Source organism: Citrus sinensis, chromosome 5 (genome assembly GCF_022201045.2).
Source record: "Citrus sinensis cultivar Valencia sweet orange chromosome 5, DVS_A1.0, whole genome shotgun sequence".
NCBI lineage: Eukaryota > Viridiplantae > Streptophyta > Magnoliopsida > Sapindales > Rutaceae > Citrus > Citrus sinensis.
Window position 1 is genome coordinate 8529058 of NC_068560.1, and position 16590 is coordinate 8545647.

General features: G+C 31.6%; 1 pseudogene; it reads right to left on the reverse strand.

Moving 5' to 3' along the window:
• Positions 1–11348: 11348 nt before the first annotated feature.
• On the reverse strand, positions 11349–14277 carry LOC112497612 (coumarin 8-geranyltransferase 1b, chloroplastic-like; annotated as a pseudogene).
• Positions 14278–16590: the final 2313 nt, after the last annotated feature.

Consider the following 16590-nt stretch of genomic DNA (forward strand, 5'->3'; position numbering starts at 1 on the left):
AATGCTAGGACTGAATGAGGAATCTTATTTATCCAGTCATAAATGTTCCCTGAGAATTGATGAATTGGATAATTAATCATCATTAACAAACTAGTTCCCTCATCCCCGAGAATTGATGATGGTTATCGAAGCCAGCAAAAATAAATACCTACTCTAAATAAATTGTGTATAGTGATTAAGCAGGATCGTGTCCACAAAGATCGGTAATTATTTAAATCCTTTTAAAATGTAAAATGCAAAATAGGGGGATTGTTGACAATAATAAAAATCAAATTAAAATAACAAGAATGCAAATTCAAAATTGTAATTCAAATTGGGGAAAGCTCTAGTTGAAGGAATTAACTCAGCTTGATTCGACTACTGATCATTGATTCAAATATAAATCATTACTATTTATGAATAGACTGGTTATTGCTACTGAGACCCTCTAATAGCCAATCTCTCCTTAACTAGTCGATAACCAAGGTACGACCATTGGTTATTTCCCTAATCAATAGACAACCTTAGATACAATCATAGGATTTAATCAATTGACAGCCTGAAAAACTAGAGAGACCCAAATCTTGATCAACAAACGCATACGATGGTTCATTTAAATTAGATTGTTTATTCTTATAACACAACGTACTGCTATGCTATTTGTCACAAACATTAAAATCTTCATACGATGAATCTTTTAATTGACAATAGATTAAGTTGATAATTAAATAGTGGCCAATTATCTAATTAACAAACATAATCATGACAATAATTTAGAGAATAAACAAATACCCAAAAAGTAATAAAAAAATTAAAGCATAAGAAAGATCTCACATTAGTGATGAATCAAAGCTTCATTAAGCTTCAACAAGAATAATAGGTTTAGTTCTTCATAGAGAGAAGAGAAAAATTTAGATCTAGGGTTTCTTTTTTTTCTTTTTTTGACAATAGATTCCTCTCTTAAATTCTCTTCCCTCTCTTCTCCTCTAGAGTTCTTTTTAAAATAAAATACTAATATCTAAAATATTATCTAAATATTAAATTCGTAATTACAAAAATAACCAAAAAGACAAAACATGTTAAACTAAAAACTGCAAGTCCGTAGTTGACAGCACGCGCCTACGCCATATCAACAAAGTTCTTCTGAAGCTCATAATTTCTCTAGGAGAACAATCATCCTCAAGCATCATCTTGTAGCTCAATTTTAGCACCAATCAATAGAATTGCACCTACAAAAATAAAACACAAGTAAATCACTATTATTAAGTGCAAAACATCGATATTAAAGGAAGTAAACAATGCAAAACTAGTGCATAAATTGTACTCTAACAAATTCCCCCACACCAAGATAATGCTTGTCCTCAAGCATATAACTCAAGACTAAGCCCAAATCTCCACTCAATTCTCATCTCAACTCATCCGAAAACAATCTTAACCAAGCATACTTCAAGAATTTAAGTCGATCAACGTTCGAGAGATAAGGATTTTAAAGCATAGGATCTCATAAGCTAATATAAAAGAAAAACATTCAACCACCAAGAAGATCCATTCAAAATTCAAGTGCAACAAGATTTAATAGCCCTCTCATTGACTTCACTCCATGCACTCAAAGTGTTTAGGGTATCATTTATGCACTCAAATCAAATCAAAGAATTCTATTACCATAAGCTTGCTTATACATCACATCTTAATCCACAAAACATGAATTAAATGCAAAAATCTAAGGGTCTTAAAAGTTGTAACGGGGTTAAATGGGTTAAATGAAAAAGAAAGGTCTATGAAAGAAAAAGAGATCAAAATGAGAAGAATGAACTCATGGAATGAACCTTATGATATCAAAATACTTATTTATACTCCAGTCGCCAAGAATGTAAACATTTTTTTCTTTTCTTTTCTTTTCTTTTCTTTTTTTCAATTTTTTTCTGTTTTTTTGTTTTTTTTTTTTTAGTGATGAATCAAACAAAGAAATGAACCTTGCACAATTTTATTCAAGCATAATGCTTGTTGATCTAATTGAGAAACTTTATTCAAGGTAGCAAGAGCAACAAAATATATACAAAATATATCCTAACAATGAGTCCAAAAATCTCCTTAAATTGAAGTTCAAAAAGAAGGAAAATATGTAAGTAGATGGAGAGAATTAGATGGGTAATGGTTAAGGCTTAAACAAAGATAACAAATAAAGGTCTTCGGGTGGAGAAAAGGAAGAAAAATGCAAAAATAGAAAAATGAAAAGTGGTTTGCCCTTATCATTTTAATGCATAAAATCTAGTAATGTAGCTTCAACATGCATAAAAAAGCAAGTTCTAGAATAAACAAACTAAGATTGATATTCACATAACAAAAATAATTAGAGCAAAGTGGTTGCTAATAGGCTCAAATCCTCACAAAGTTGATAATTTGCCATCAAATCATGTACACTCTTCAAATGAATCAACCATCAATAGTGGTGTAGAATGAGAAGAATGTATGAATGATATATAAAAGGAAAGGTAAAAAGGATAAGAAGAGAGAAAGATGTATGTAGTAATATAAAAAGTGAAAGATAAAATGTGAGTGATGAAAGAATATGATAAAATAAAAATATATGTAAATAATTTGAGATAGATGGGGAAAAGAGTAGTGAAAAAGAAAAGAAAATTAAAAAAATAATATATGAAGCATGCTAACTCCAAAATTATTTAAGGATGAGCAGAGTGAAAATAATACTTCCAAACATCAATATTGTAAAAATCCCTCCCCCACACCAAGAACTTACATTGTCCCCAATGTTAGATAATCAAAGCTCACATAAAAATTAAAGCGTAAGGATAAAAGATTAAAGGCAAAACTTCCCCGAATTGTGAGCTTTGATCCACATAATGTCTATGGGCTTGGCGGAAATAGTGGGATAAATCCCATACTCTCGAAGTATGCGGCCAAATTCTGCTCCATCTTGTTCAACTTGTGCTCTATTTTCTCTAACTGAATACTCAAAGGTGGTGCAGATGTAGAAGGAATAGTTGGTGGGGCAGCAGTTTCGTCGTCAAACTCGTCATCAGAGGTAGCACCACTCCTAGCATAAAGCTTATTTGGAGGTTGAGTGGGTCCTGGTTCAATAAATTGAAATCTCCCCTCCTTGAATTTGACCACACTTGTTCTTTCAAACACAGACATATCCAAAAATTCTTTTTTGCAAGCTGGATGCAAATCATTATTGTCAAGATGAAGCAAACATAAGTTTATAGCTAACAGAGTAATGTATGGACCAAGAAATAAAGTCTTATACCGTTTAAGCACACTCTGAAATTGTTCTGCTAACCAAAAATCTAAATTAGGCCTCACATCATTTAACATGCACCAGATAAAATAAAACTCAGTTTTAGAGAAAACTCCCGAGTGATCTTTTTTTTCCTAAAAAATTATGTGCTAAGAACCGATGCACACATTTCAAAACAGGATCACGTAAGAAAGAGCTCTTTGATTTACTCGGGTCATAGGCATTGTGATCAAAAGATAAATTACGCCAAAGACCATAAGGCTCAAAATTTTCGCTAAAGTCACAAGTTGTCCCTAAATATGCATCACTAGAAGAATAATCATCATCAATGAATCCTAAAGCTAGGTTAAAATCTAAGATAGATTGTGAAAAATTTCGTCCCATTAACCTAAACTTTATAACATCCGGAGTATGCAAAGTAAAATCATTTGGTATATTAAATTGAAAAGTAGCATAGAACTCCCTAATCAACTCAACATAACCCAAACAATCAACATCAACAAATTTACGCAAACCAATCTTATCTATCAAAGAATTAAAATTATCCTTAACATTTAACTTTTCAAGAGTCGGGTAATGAATATACTTAGCTGGAAGTATTTTGCGCTTGAAAATATCTTTGTACCTCTCTTTCTCTTGTTGAGTCATGAATGTGAGGCAACATCCGAGATTGGATTCAGCAAGTGGCAAAACACTCATGCCCTTTCCATGTTTTGATCTTTGTCTCACGGCTTGGCGTGAATTTGAAATTGTGTTCCATGGAACCGTAGTGGGAGCAGCAATCTTGGATTTCTTTGCGACGGGTTTCTTTTTAGACGTTGATGACTTGGAAGTTGATGCTTTCCTCTTCAGCATTGTTACAATAATTTCACTCATGGGTAATGATTCACGTGGCCGGAATGCTGGATGTGGACTGCTTGCAAATGCGGCTGGGATTTGGGATGCACGGCTGCTGGTGATTGCAGGCACGCGGCTGTTGGTTGCTAGATACGTGGGCTGGAGACGCAGGCTACTGCGCGCGGGCTGGTTGCACGAGGGATGGTGTGCTGCTGGTTGTGCAATGGAGCTGCGTGCGGGATGGTTGGTGAGCGCGGCTGCTACTCGCGGGATGGTGCTCGCGGCTGCTGCTCTGATGCTTGCGCTGGTTGCGCGATTGGTGCAAACGCGGGATGTTGGTTGCTGGTACTTTGTGGGCTGGTGACACGTGATGCTGGTGCAGACGCGAGATGCTTGGGATGCTGCTGGAAAGAAAACAAATTTTTGTGAATTAGGAATTTTGTGAACAGTAAATTTTTTTTATTAATTAATTTTTTTCAAATAAAATAAAAGAAAAAAACTTTTTTTTTCGTTTTTATTTTTTTAAATAAAAAAACCTCTTTTTTCTTTTTTTTAAAAATAAATAAATAAAATAATTAAAAAAACTTTTTTTTTTAGGAGACACTTGAGACACTAAAAATTTCAGAAGTACTTTTTTAATAAGCATATGGGCAAGCCTTATAACCATTTTACTTTAAAATCACAGAAGTACTTATTAGTTAAGACGTGGGCACGCCTAACCAAAAAATTTCTTCTGGCCAAAATAAGCAAAAACATTATTTAAACAATCTGAATCAAAATTAAAAACAAAAGATATAAAAAAAATCAAAATAAATAAATCCTTTGCGTTGCCTCCCAAAAAGCGCATTTGTTTTATGTCTTTGGTTAGACACATTCATGCATCAATCTCCATAAATGGGACTCTCGAGAGCTACTTCCTCCACAATATTCACCGAAAAACCTTCATAAAGAAGTTTTAAGCAATGACCATTAACCTTAAAAACTTTGTCAAAGATCGGATTCCAAATCTCAACTGCACCATGAGGAAAATCATTAGTAACAATAAAAGGTCCTATCCAACGAGAACGTAATTTATCAAGAAAAAGTTTAAGCTTAGAATGAAAAAGAACTTTTTAACCAACAGAGAACTCCTTTCTCAAAATCATTTTGCCATGAAATATCTTCGTCTTTTCCTTGTAAAATCGCGAACTCTCATAGGATTCGTTTCTAATCTCCTCTAGTAGTATTCTATGCATGCACATGGACTGACTTATCCCTTTAATATCAGCAATTGTCCACATTGACAGATCACTTAAGTTATTTTGTGAAGATCAGTCAGCAATATTGTATTCTAATTACAATAGGAGCTTAACATAGTCAAAACATATAGACATCAAATTTCTAGTTATTAAAAAAAGAGTTCAAAGTGGACAGTTTTCTATAAAGCACATTGGCACCAACTCCATGATTGTAGATTTGCTTATTAAGGGATTACTACTCAAAGTATTTCATCAGCACATTACTCTTATGGATGTCGTGTCATTAAAGGATATTTAGTTTTAATGGGTGTTTGTAATTTTAGATGCTTTTATGTTATAGACATATTTCGATTATTTCAATTATGGATATTTGGGGTTATTTTCTATAGAGATACAATTTTGAATAGTTTACACTCTGATTTTTGTACGGTTTGATCTCACTAAGGCTTAAAGTTGGCCAATTGAAGAAAAGCATGTTATGATCATACTACATAAAATTTTAATGCTACACATCTATATCATGATCTATCTTATTCAGTTGTATTGGTATAGTGACCATTACTTAGTCGAGTTATAATAGTTGTAACAAAGGCCGCTTTGATCTTATGTTGGTATGATTGATAGATCGGATTGGTTATAGATATATTTTGGTAATGACAATAAAGTTAAGTTCATACAATTATTTTTGTAAAGCATGATTGTTTGAGGAAAAATTTGGAATGATATTTTTAGACTAATAAAAAAATGACACCTGGAAAAATTACAAGGGCAAAATGGGCACAATACTTGGAGCAATATAAGGATTCCATTTAGAAGAATTTATTACATTGGATGGCTTGGAAATCAATTATCAAGGTCGGATGCTTTAAGACATTTATGAAAAAGAATAAAACTAGCAAAAAATGAATATTCTTGTTCTTTTTTCCTAAATATGAGACATAACCCTGAAAACATTCTCTCCTTTAATTTAAGGATGACATCTAGTTCTAATTGTTTTGTATTCTCTTTGTCACTAGTCTCCACTATACAAATTTCTTATTCACCCATATCGGAGGCTATTATCTCCTTACATTCTCTACTTTCTTTTTCTCTTTTCACGCACATACTTCCTTATCTTTCACTCCATGTTTTAGATCATCACCTACTTGTCTATTTCTAAAAGGCCATTTGTATTCTCTACCTTCATCATCTTCACTATCTTCATCTTTATCAAGGTCAAAATCTCTATATAGCTATATAGCTATCTAGCTTATGTTATTAATCTTTTGTAATGTAAAATCTTATATAACCTCTTATTTATATAGTGGATTGGCAATTACTTACTCCCACAAATGTAGGCCAAAGTCAAACCTAAATATTGTATATTCTTTACAATTGTGTTTGTTTTGCTATATTTTTAATTTGAGATCCAAATTATGTTTCACATATAAGCTTACTTGAGCTACCATGTTACGCTAAGTATTTTGTTAGAGCACTTGAACTACCCCCCAATACATCTGAGCTACTCCTAAGCATATATTAATGCCCTACATCAACTCCCTAAATTAAATCTTATCAGGCTCTACTGAGCTCTCCCATATTATTCCTCATATGGCTACCTCAGCTCACTTTGCGTCCTTTTGCTCATCACCAAAGCTACCTTAACTAAACCACCTGCCCTAAACATAAAAAAAAAAAAAAAACACACACACACACAAACACACACCTAAATCCAAACGTAGTACAAGCTTTTCTTAAATATAAATTTATTTGTTTGAATTAGATTTGAGCTACATCAGGTGAGAACTACCCAATTGGTTCGAATTGAACTTTAACAAAAATTTAGTGAAAACAAGCATGGCTATTAGGTTACCCATATAGCTTAAGTGAGAGATTGTTGGATCGTTAATCCAACATTAGCTTATATGTGAATAATTATACGTTGCAAACTATCATATAAGGTTAAATCCAAGTAAAAGTGATCTATTAAATTTTCAGTAATTTGGGTTTTAATGTATAGAAACTTTATGGCAAATTATATTTTTCTAATGAGCTAAAATAAAAATACCTAAAGATAACAAGAGATTTATCTATATAAGTGGTTATGGTCCCCAGATTACACACAACATTCTATTCTTTTCTAGCATCCCATCATCAAAGAGAGTGCAGAGAGAAAATTAAAGGATTCTTAAGGATAACATGTTGATTTGTAAGAAAAAACGCATGGCTCTAGTGAGTAACTAAACAATATGGATTCAGGTGTGGTTCCACATATTTATTTATTAATTGTTGGTGATACAACATTAATGTTCTTGAGATTTTAGGTGATGGTTTTCACCAAAGGATTATTTTCTAACAGTTAAAAGTGATGAAAGAGAGCTTTTGTTTAAAAAATATGCAAACCTTTTTTTTTTAACTAATGGTAATAGTTGACTTTATATTGGCTTCTTCTACTCTTGTTAAAACGGCTTCATTTTTGGAATTTATGTAGAGGCCACTGGTGAGTTTCTTTGGTCTGAGGTTGTCGGACTCCAAACATGCTCGGGATTATTTTGTGGTGGTTCAGTGAAAATTTATAGGTTTATCACTTTACTCAAAAGGAAGAGTGTAGGGTTATTAATAGAATAAAAGTTAGCAAGAGTTTTTAAAAGAGTTCGAGGGATGCCAATAGCTAGTGCCAAGAGGCAACATTGGAACATTATGTGAAATTTTTTATAAGATCTCCTTACTTTTAGCAGCTACAACACTAAAAAAATATAAAAAAAAAACTCAAAATTTAATTAACTTTTAACTATGTCTTGAATATCAGCCTCCTAAAAAACCATCTCTAAGAAGAGATGAATATGCCTTTGTTGGAGAAACATTAGTGTTTTAAATATTTTATAAAAACTTTTAGGATCGCTTTCATACAATATATAAGAATTTGTAATCTAGAAATCGTACTTTAAAAATCCAATTTGGCTTTTTCCGCTGAAGTGATTTAGGCTCCCAGATCACAATTCGTTACCACCATTCCTATTAGATCACGATCCGTCACCACCACTCCTGTAGATTACGATCCGCCACCACCAAATAATCTTCCAGGCTATTACTCAAGTTTGATCTGCACTTGACGTGTGGGCGCCTTTATCACCACTAAAGCAACTAGCACGAGAAAATTTTTCTCTCAACAATTGAGAGAAAAATCTTTTTCTCTGACCTGTATAAAATGGCTACTCTCATTCTTTTGGGAGAAAATAAGCCCTTTTATATTTCTATCTAGTGGAAACCCTAGGATCCATATTTATTTATTAATTAATTCTATTAAATCCCTTTTGATTTAAATTAAAAAATAATTAAAACAAAAGTCAGGTTACTTATTTTTGTGTTATAGGGGCCCACCTTGTAAAATAACACAAGGCCCCTTGCACTCAAGCATATTAATGCAGCCTCTCACTAAATAATATATTTAGGCTTTTGACCCAAATAGCTAGTTATCTTTCTTATTAATCCAGTAGTGGTGCAGTCAATTAAATGAGCTAACCCGGGGATCATTTGGAAACATACAATAGTGGCTACAATAATTAAGCCTGTAATTAAACTAGCCCAATTATTTAATTTCAAATATACTCCACTAAAAGATTGGAACTGACCTCCATAATTGTATGCTCGAATAATAATTTGTCCCAAGCCACATTGATTTCTTTACTGTATAATGCTTTGTACCACATTGTTAATTAAATCGATATCTCAATTGTCCAATCAATTTACTAACATTTTATTCCTTGATACTTACTGGTTTTCTCTAATGATCATTTTCAACATACTAAATATGTTGACACACTCTGACCAAAAAATTCTATGATCAAGTGCCGAAAACCCATCAAGAGATGTGTTGTACAAATTCTATATTGTTAATCTATAACTCCAATACTCATAAATGCTCCCACCAAGATACCGGGTAATCTTGACCACAATTGTGTGTCGTGCCCATTGGTAACTCAAATGGAATAACAATTACAATCATGAAATCATAACTAACTGAAGATTAAGATTACAGTAAAATCAATGCATATGAGATTTAATAAGTTTGACAGTCATTTCAAGGTTAATTAAATCTCATATGTGATCTAGCTCAATGTAGTCAAGCTACATCAGTAAATTCATACATGATTAAGACAAATCATTCAATGAATTTACCACAGTCTAAACATAAATAGAGCGCCCAACTCTATTTATCAATTGCAAACTTAATTTATTTAATCATAAGATAACTTGTATTTATGTCTTTATGAATCCATATAATGATTAGATAAATACATATAATATAATTAAACGGACCTTATTCAATATATTTATGCAATTGAAAAATATCTCATATTTTATTAATCAAAAAATAAATTAATATACTTTAAATGAGCACATAATCCCAACAGCCTTTACAACTACTATGCAATTACATTCAAAGAAAGATCCTAGACCAGATGGCTTACTGTCGCAGTCTTTTTCCTAGACCAGATGGCTTGCTGCTGCAGTCTTTTTCCAAAAACTGACCGTTGGTGCCAATCAAAAAAATGTTTAATCAACACTGACACTGTTGGGGTCAATTAAATCTTGGTAGTTGGAGCAAATTGTGCCAATCAAAGAGTATGGGGTTGTAGGCTATACTAGCTTCGACCAATCAATGTTGGCTTTCTAAGGTGGAAAATTTTGCAATTTGGGAACTCAGTAGTTGCTGAAGTCTTTGAAGGCTAGTTAAGCATGTAGATTAATTTTGTTGACGCAAAATTGGGGAGCAAACCTTTTCATATTTGGGTTATGCATTTATAACTTATGAATGGTAAATATTTAATTTTTTTAGGATAAATTCCAATTAATCTACTAAATAAAATGATAATCTTCAATTTATCTCTCAAAAATATGAAAATTTTAAATTTTTTTCATTCAAATGATGATGGCAAATGTAGGGTATGTTGATGATTTCTTTTTTTATCTTCTAATGGGGTTAAATTGACATTTTCACAATTTTAAGGAGTAAATTAAATATTGTCATTATAAATAGGGGGTAAATTGAAATCTATTCTATTTCTCAAGCATAACGTTATTTCAAACTTTTTTTTCTAATTTAATCAATTGCAAACATTTAAAGTGAAAGGTAGCATTTAATGATGTTCATTAATCATCTACTATTGGATTGCAATAAATAAGTAGTTCAAATTTTCTGTCAAAATTTTAAGGAAATGCACCCGCAAAATGTGCTTAAATGGTCATATAGACTCCTTTAATTTTAGAATTGGTCATATCGACTCTTTTTCTCCCAATTATACTCTTTGATGATGTTCATTAATCTTTCATAATAGTAAGATAAAAATAATAAATAAAATAATATATAAATACAAATAAATTTGTTTCCTTTCATTAAGGAATGTTATAATTTTTCCACTGAAATTTTTCTGTCATGTCAAGTTAGTACCAATGTTTAATGAAAAATATATTTTACCACATAATATTTACATTGTTGTCACTTCACACCATTACGTTAACGCAGTTAAAAATTTATTAATATTACAAGGCATATAAGGAATTTCTGTTGAAGTCAAAATTCACAGTTTTCAATTGTAAAATAAACCAGCTCATCCAACATATTCGCCTAAATGAAGATGATGAAATGAAGATGAAGATGAAGAAAAAATAGAGAAGCAGCGGAAATGAAGAAGAAATTGCTTAAAAATTAATAATTAAAGCTATAATAAAATATCATCTGAAGAGGACATATTAAGGCATATATTAAAATTTAAAAAAATTGGGTACTTTTCATTATAGCTCACTTTATCCCAAATTAAAAAAAAAACTCCGTTTAATGAAGAAGAAATTACAACTCATTTTAATATATGCCATATTAAGGCGTATATTAAAATTTTAAAAAATTGGGTACTTTTCATTACAACTTACTTTATCCCAAATTAAAAAAAAAAAAAACTTAATTCATTCATTAAACGGAGGGCTAGTGGAAAATACAGCAGCATAACACAACAGGTACTGTAAGTAGGAAAAAAAGATTCCAAAAACATGCAACCTTAGTTCCTTTCCTTCTTGTCGTAGAAAATGAATTCAACATAATTTAACTACAAATAAACAACATATTTATATTTATGTTAGAAGTTGAATCACTAATTGAAGAAGGGAAAAAATAATGGAAATTAATTAATAAAGAAGGAGAAAATTATAAAAATTGATTAATTAGATTTACTCAGTAATCACAATTAAAGGAGATTAATCAATCACTTGCCTTCCAAATTAACATGTAAAAACCAAATGTTTATTCAAAATTATCGAGATCAACTTTTTAAGATTGAAGCCACAAAATCAAAGCGAGTATACTGTGCCCAATTATCTGCAAAAAAATTAAAAGAAAAATCATTAATAATAATTTTTAAGTTATCAAGATCATCATCTCATAAAAAAATATACGGCTAAATTTCTTACAGTGACAAACTTATTTTTCATGAAAGATGAAGAAGCCCCAGCGATGAGAGCACATCCAAGGCCCAATAACATCGTGTTGACACATAGTGGAAGCGCCTTTTCGGAAAAAGAAAAAAAAATTGTAAGCCAATTATTTCTGTTCTATGATTTATTTATTTAATTCTCCTTGAACTGATGGGAATAAATTGAATATTACATCATAATTATGATCTACCGACTTTTCCTTTCTCTAAAAGGACACATAGCTATTAGATCATAAATTTGATCCAAGATGAATAAATTCCAGCCCAACTCATAGAAGATTCCATGAGTAGGTATGGTTGGTGAGATTTGAATTATTTGTGTTAGGTGTGGTAGGTGTGGTTGGTGAAGTAGGTGAGTGGTAGGTTTTAATGAATTGTGAGAATTTATGTAGTAGTTAAATAAATGAATGATTGTGATTAATTTGTATCATGTATGAATACCCCCTCTCCCCTTTGGTTTAACCATCAAGTGAAGTAACAAAATCTCTAAGGTGTAGAGAGTGAAAAATAAGAGTTGTAATTAGTGAGGAGTGTTGTTGAAGAAATAAAATAGTGTGTTTTGTGTGTTTTATTTGTAAATTCTCCAACAATAGCGTCTTCATGTCAAATTTTTTATCGCCTTCCATGTCTGGTAAATCTTGTTAAAAAAAAATATCACTTAAAGAAATAAATTAGTAATCATTTATTATTTATTAATGAGAATTTGTACATTTATAAAATAAAGTCGAAATTATTACCTTCAGAATACCATTTACGAATGCGAATATGGACATGGTAAATCTTGGTAAAAATTAATGTTTTTGTATTGCAAGTACGAAAGGTCTACCAAGCACGTATTTCTGCATATATGAATCAAAATTAAACTATCTCGTAAAAGTTACAAAAAATAAAAGAGAAAGACAAAATTATGACATGTGAGCTAATCAATAATTATTTGCAAGATGAATAGATTGTATATACCTGCACGTGCATGCAAAAAGGTAGCTGAAGTGTAAATCCCGTCAGAATCACGAGAGTGAGTGAAGCCATAAATGTCTGTGACCTCCATCTGAAAAAGGGAAGCTGCAACCAAGATTAAGAACAATCAATTAGACTATTAATTTGGATTGGGTCAATATTATGTTTTGTAGACTATTTTCATCTTTTTCTCAATTAAAGGAGGGAGATATACAAAGTATAAATCAATTTTGTGTCCCTATCTCTCTAAGATTCGAAATCGGAAGGATAGTAAAAAAACTGCTTAAAAATCACCGTCAAACCCTTGGAAGCAATATGATTCATTAAATTATGTTACAGAAGCGTGCAAGTGGGGTACTTAACGGGCAGGGAAATAAGCGCATCCACATAGAAAACACAAGATTTGGATCGAGAGAAGTGGGGGAGATCCAGAAATAAATCCCAAGGTAAAACTCTGAAAAATTGGGATCAATTAATGAATATTAAAAAGATTACAAATTAGAAAGTCAGACATAAATCCCAAGGTAAAACTCTGAAAAATTGATCAATTAATGAATATTAAAAAGTCATGCTCAGGTCTGGGAGGTACCAACGTTTAAAATTTATAAAATTGGGATTTAAACTAGAATTAGGGTTGGACAACGCTCTATACAGCTTTAATTCTAATTCAAATTTAGTAAATTTAGATGTCTGGTCCTGAGCATCGTTTATATTTATATATACCTTGTCTATTTCAACATCACAAATCTGGGTTAAGGCCGTCAGAAAAATGTTCATCGGTAATGTGGGGACAATGGCCTGAAATATATGTCCAGAAGAACCGGTGTTATTCAATCAATCATTTTCATGTACGTAGTTTGGAACTTTTATTAATTCTTTCTCAGTACTTAATAAACAATATCTACCTTCAATATTTCAATGAAAAATCTTGGAGTCAAATCAGCAAGACTTTGTACTGGAAGTAAAGAAGCTGATACACTCCCAAAAACCTGTAAAAACAAAATTCGAATCTCATTTCTGCGAATCTAAAAAGGATAAAAAAATGAAAAATCTTCATATCATTCATTGTTGTGTATAAGAAGCAACTCACAATGTTAACCCAAGTGTATGAACCAACTAGATGGTTGATTGCAATGAGCTTCTTCTTGAAAACTTCCAGAAAGCTTGGAGCTGCAGCTGCTGTATTATCGTCCTCAGGTTGTAATGCATAGGCATCTTGTAGCGCCGAAGGAACGAGCTGTTTCTTCAATAGTTTCTGATGATTTCTATTGCTAATAATGCCTTCACTGTGTGTAATTTTGTTTTGATTTGTTAAGTGCAATGATCTTTGAGAGAAGCATTTGATTGATGGGGACTTGTTGCTCGGACTTATGTTTACGAAGGCGCCGTGTCTTTGTGTCAATGGCGACGCAATTGTTTTAAAGCAACCAGACGATTAATGGTCAGGAGAATATTAAAAAGAAATTCAAGTATTGAAATGAAGAAGACTCAAGGCATTTTGCGAAACAAGAACTTACCAGGCTGTTCGGAGACAAGGCATTTTGGAGAGAAGTTTAAACACTGCATTTGGAGCATGATTAATACTCTTTCATCTCTCGGCTGGCATTTTGCTAACTCAGAAAAATTTTGTTCTGTTTTTTTATGATAGAATCCGGAAGAGATTGCAGAGAGCTCTGCAATTAATATACGCTTGCAATACACTTGACTATGTAAACTAATTGCAGTCCTTTATATATAAGTGAAAATATAAACGCATTATGAATACTTTTTTGAGAAAATAGAATTGGCACAAAATTACAGACATTATAATCCAGGTCAATTGAGAATTCAAATAGGTACATCGCACAACTCAAAAGTCTACTGAGCATAATATGAAAAGAAATCTATCCATTTTCTAACTTTTTTATGGAAAGAGGAAAGATCTTCCATGATACTCCAATTCCAGTGATGGCGTTATGAATAGCTTATTGAGTAAGAGTATTTTTGCTCAATTTCTTTTACTATTTGTTAAGCCAATTTATCATTCTATTCTAACTAAGATCGGTGGATCTCTAATGGAAACACAACCAAATGAATAGAACCAAGACGAGAGGTCAAAGAAAACAAAACTCACAAGAAAAAATCAAAACCAGAAAACTGCACTAAGCAAGCAAATTTGAACAAACAAGACAAGCGTCCCTTACTCTTTAATTAAAAGAATCTAGAACAAAGCTATGCGGTAATAAGGTTTTGTTAGATTAATTGTGTTAGTAATATACCCTAAAGGCCAATCGAATGGTGTTTGTTTGTTTAGGGTATTATTATATTTGAATAGCATTTTGATATTTATAAAATGGCAAAGTTATCAACATTCATAAATTAATTTAATGAATATAGTCCAAGAAGTAAAATAGTTAAGGAACACATTCTCGAGTTTGTCGAGAATATGAAACGTGCATCCTTTGTACTATACTTCTAAAATAGTTCCTAGTGGTGGATTTATGATTGGACATTATAAATTCCTATAAACACTAGTATGTGTTATGACTCCTTATGGTATGTGATACTAAAATGGATGGTGAGTTTCATATCATTGACATGAGATGTCAAGTCAAACACATAGGTACTTGTTGAGAGAACGAGTTTACTGAACTTGACCAAATATAGTAAGCCATATGGTTTTGAGTGTTAATAGCTTATTATACATTGTAATAGACACTATGTTTAGTAATGGTCTTTAGACCTGAGGCATAACAGATGTCTTATACATAGACATCTCTGATATGTGAAAGCATAATGATTGATTCCTAATCACGGAAGAGATCTAGCAATAGCTATCATGGTTGGCTATGTATGAAGACAAGTGTATGGCCAATATGGAATTCATCACTTTGTAATATACAAAAAGGATGTCCCTATGAGATAATATGAATTGGCATGAGAAATCCTTGGCCAAGGTGAAATATATTTGAAGGAGTTCAAATTATATTTTCATGTCAAGTTCATTTAGATTTATTTTAAGATAAAGCATAACTGCTTAACATAATAAACCATAAGCCATGCTTTTCTCTGGACATGGATGATGAAGAGACCAAGACATAGAGATACAATGGAATAGGTTCTATAGATCCAACAATTCTTGTTATTTGGATAGTTGTGATATACTGCTAGGTGTCACTCATGACTTGTAGAAACCTTAAGATTAATATTGGTAAAGCGTATTAGCAATGCATCTTAAGGTCATTAGAAAAGTTCTAATTGATGACTAAAGAGTTTAGCATCATTTAATGAATAAAAAGTTATCATTAAAATAGTTCTACTACCTTATTACTAAGAACCTAAAAGGTCACACACCAAATAGAAATGAAAAAGGAATTACTAGAAAATGAGAAGTTAAATTTCCTAATTTTAGGAAAATCAATATTTATATTATAATTCATTAAGAATGAATATATATATATATAAATATATCTTAAATATGATTTAAGATAGAAATTTAGATGTTCCATAAATAGTTTAAGGAACAAAATAAATTTCGTAAATCCTCAATTAAACATTATGTAATAACGAGCACGTAAAATGACCATTTTGGACATGTTCCGGTTCATATATGATTATGGACTTCTAGACCAATTTTGGATTTAGAATTTTGGGCTTTTATTGGATCTAATATGGATTAAGAGAAAGCATTAGAACATGTCACAAAAGAAGCCCACATTCAACCATTTGATTTGATCAAAATGGGATTAATTAATTAATTACGAAATTAATTAATTTAGCTATTTATTTATTTGATTAAATAAAATATTGAAATGATAAGATCACTTTCAATAAATAATGGCTAAGTGGGTGGGTCTAGCACATGATAATGTTT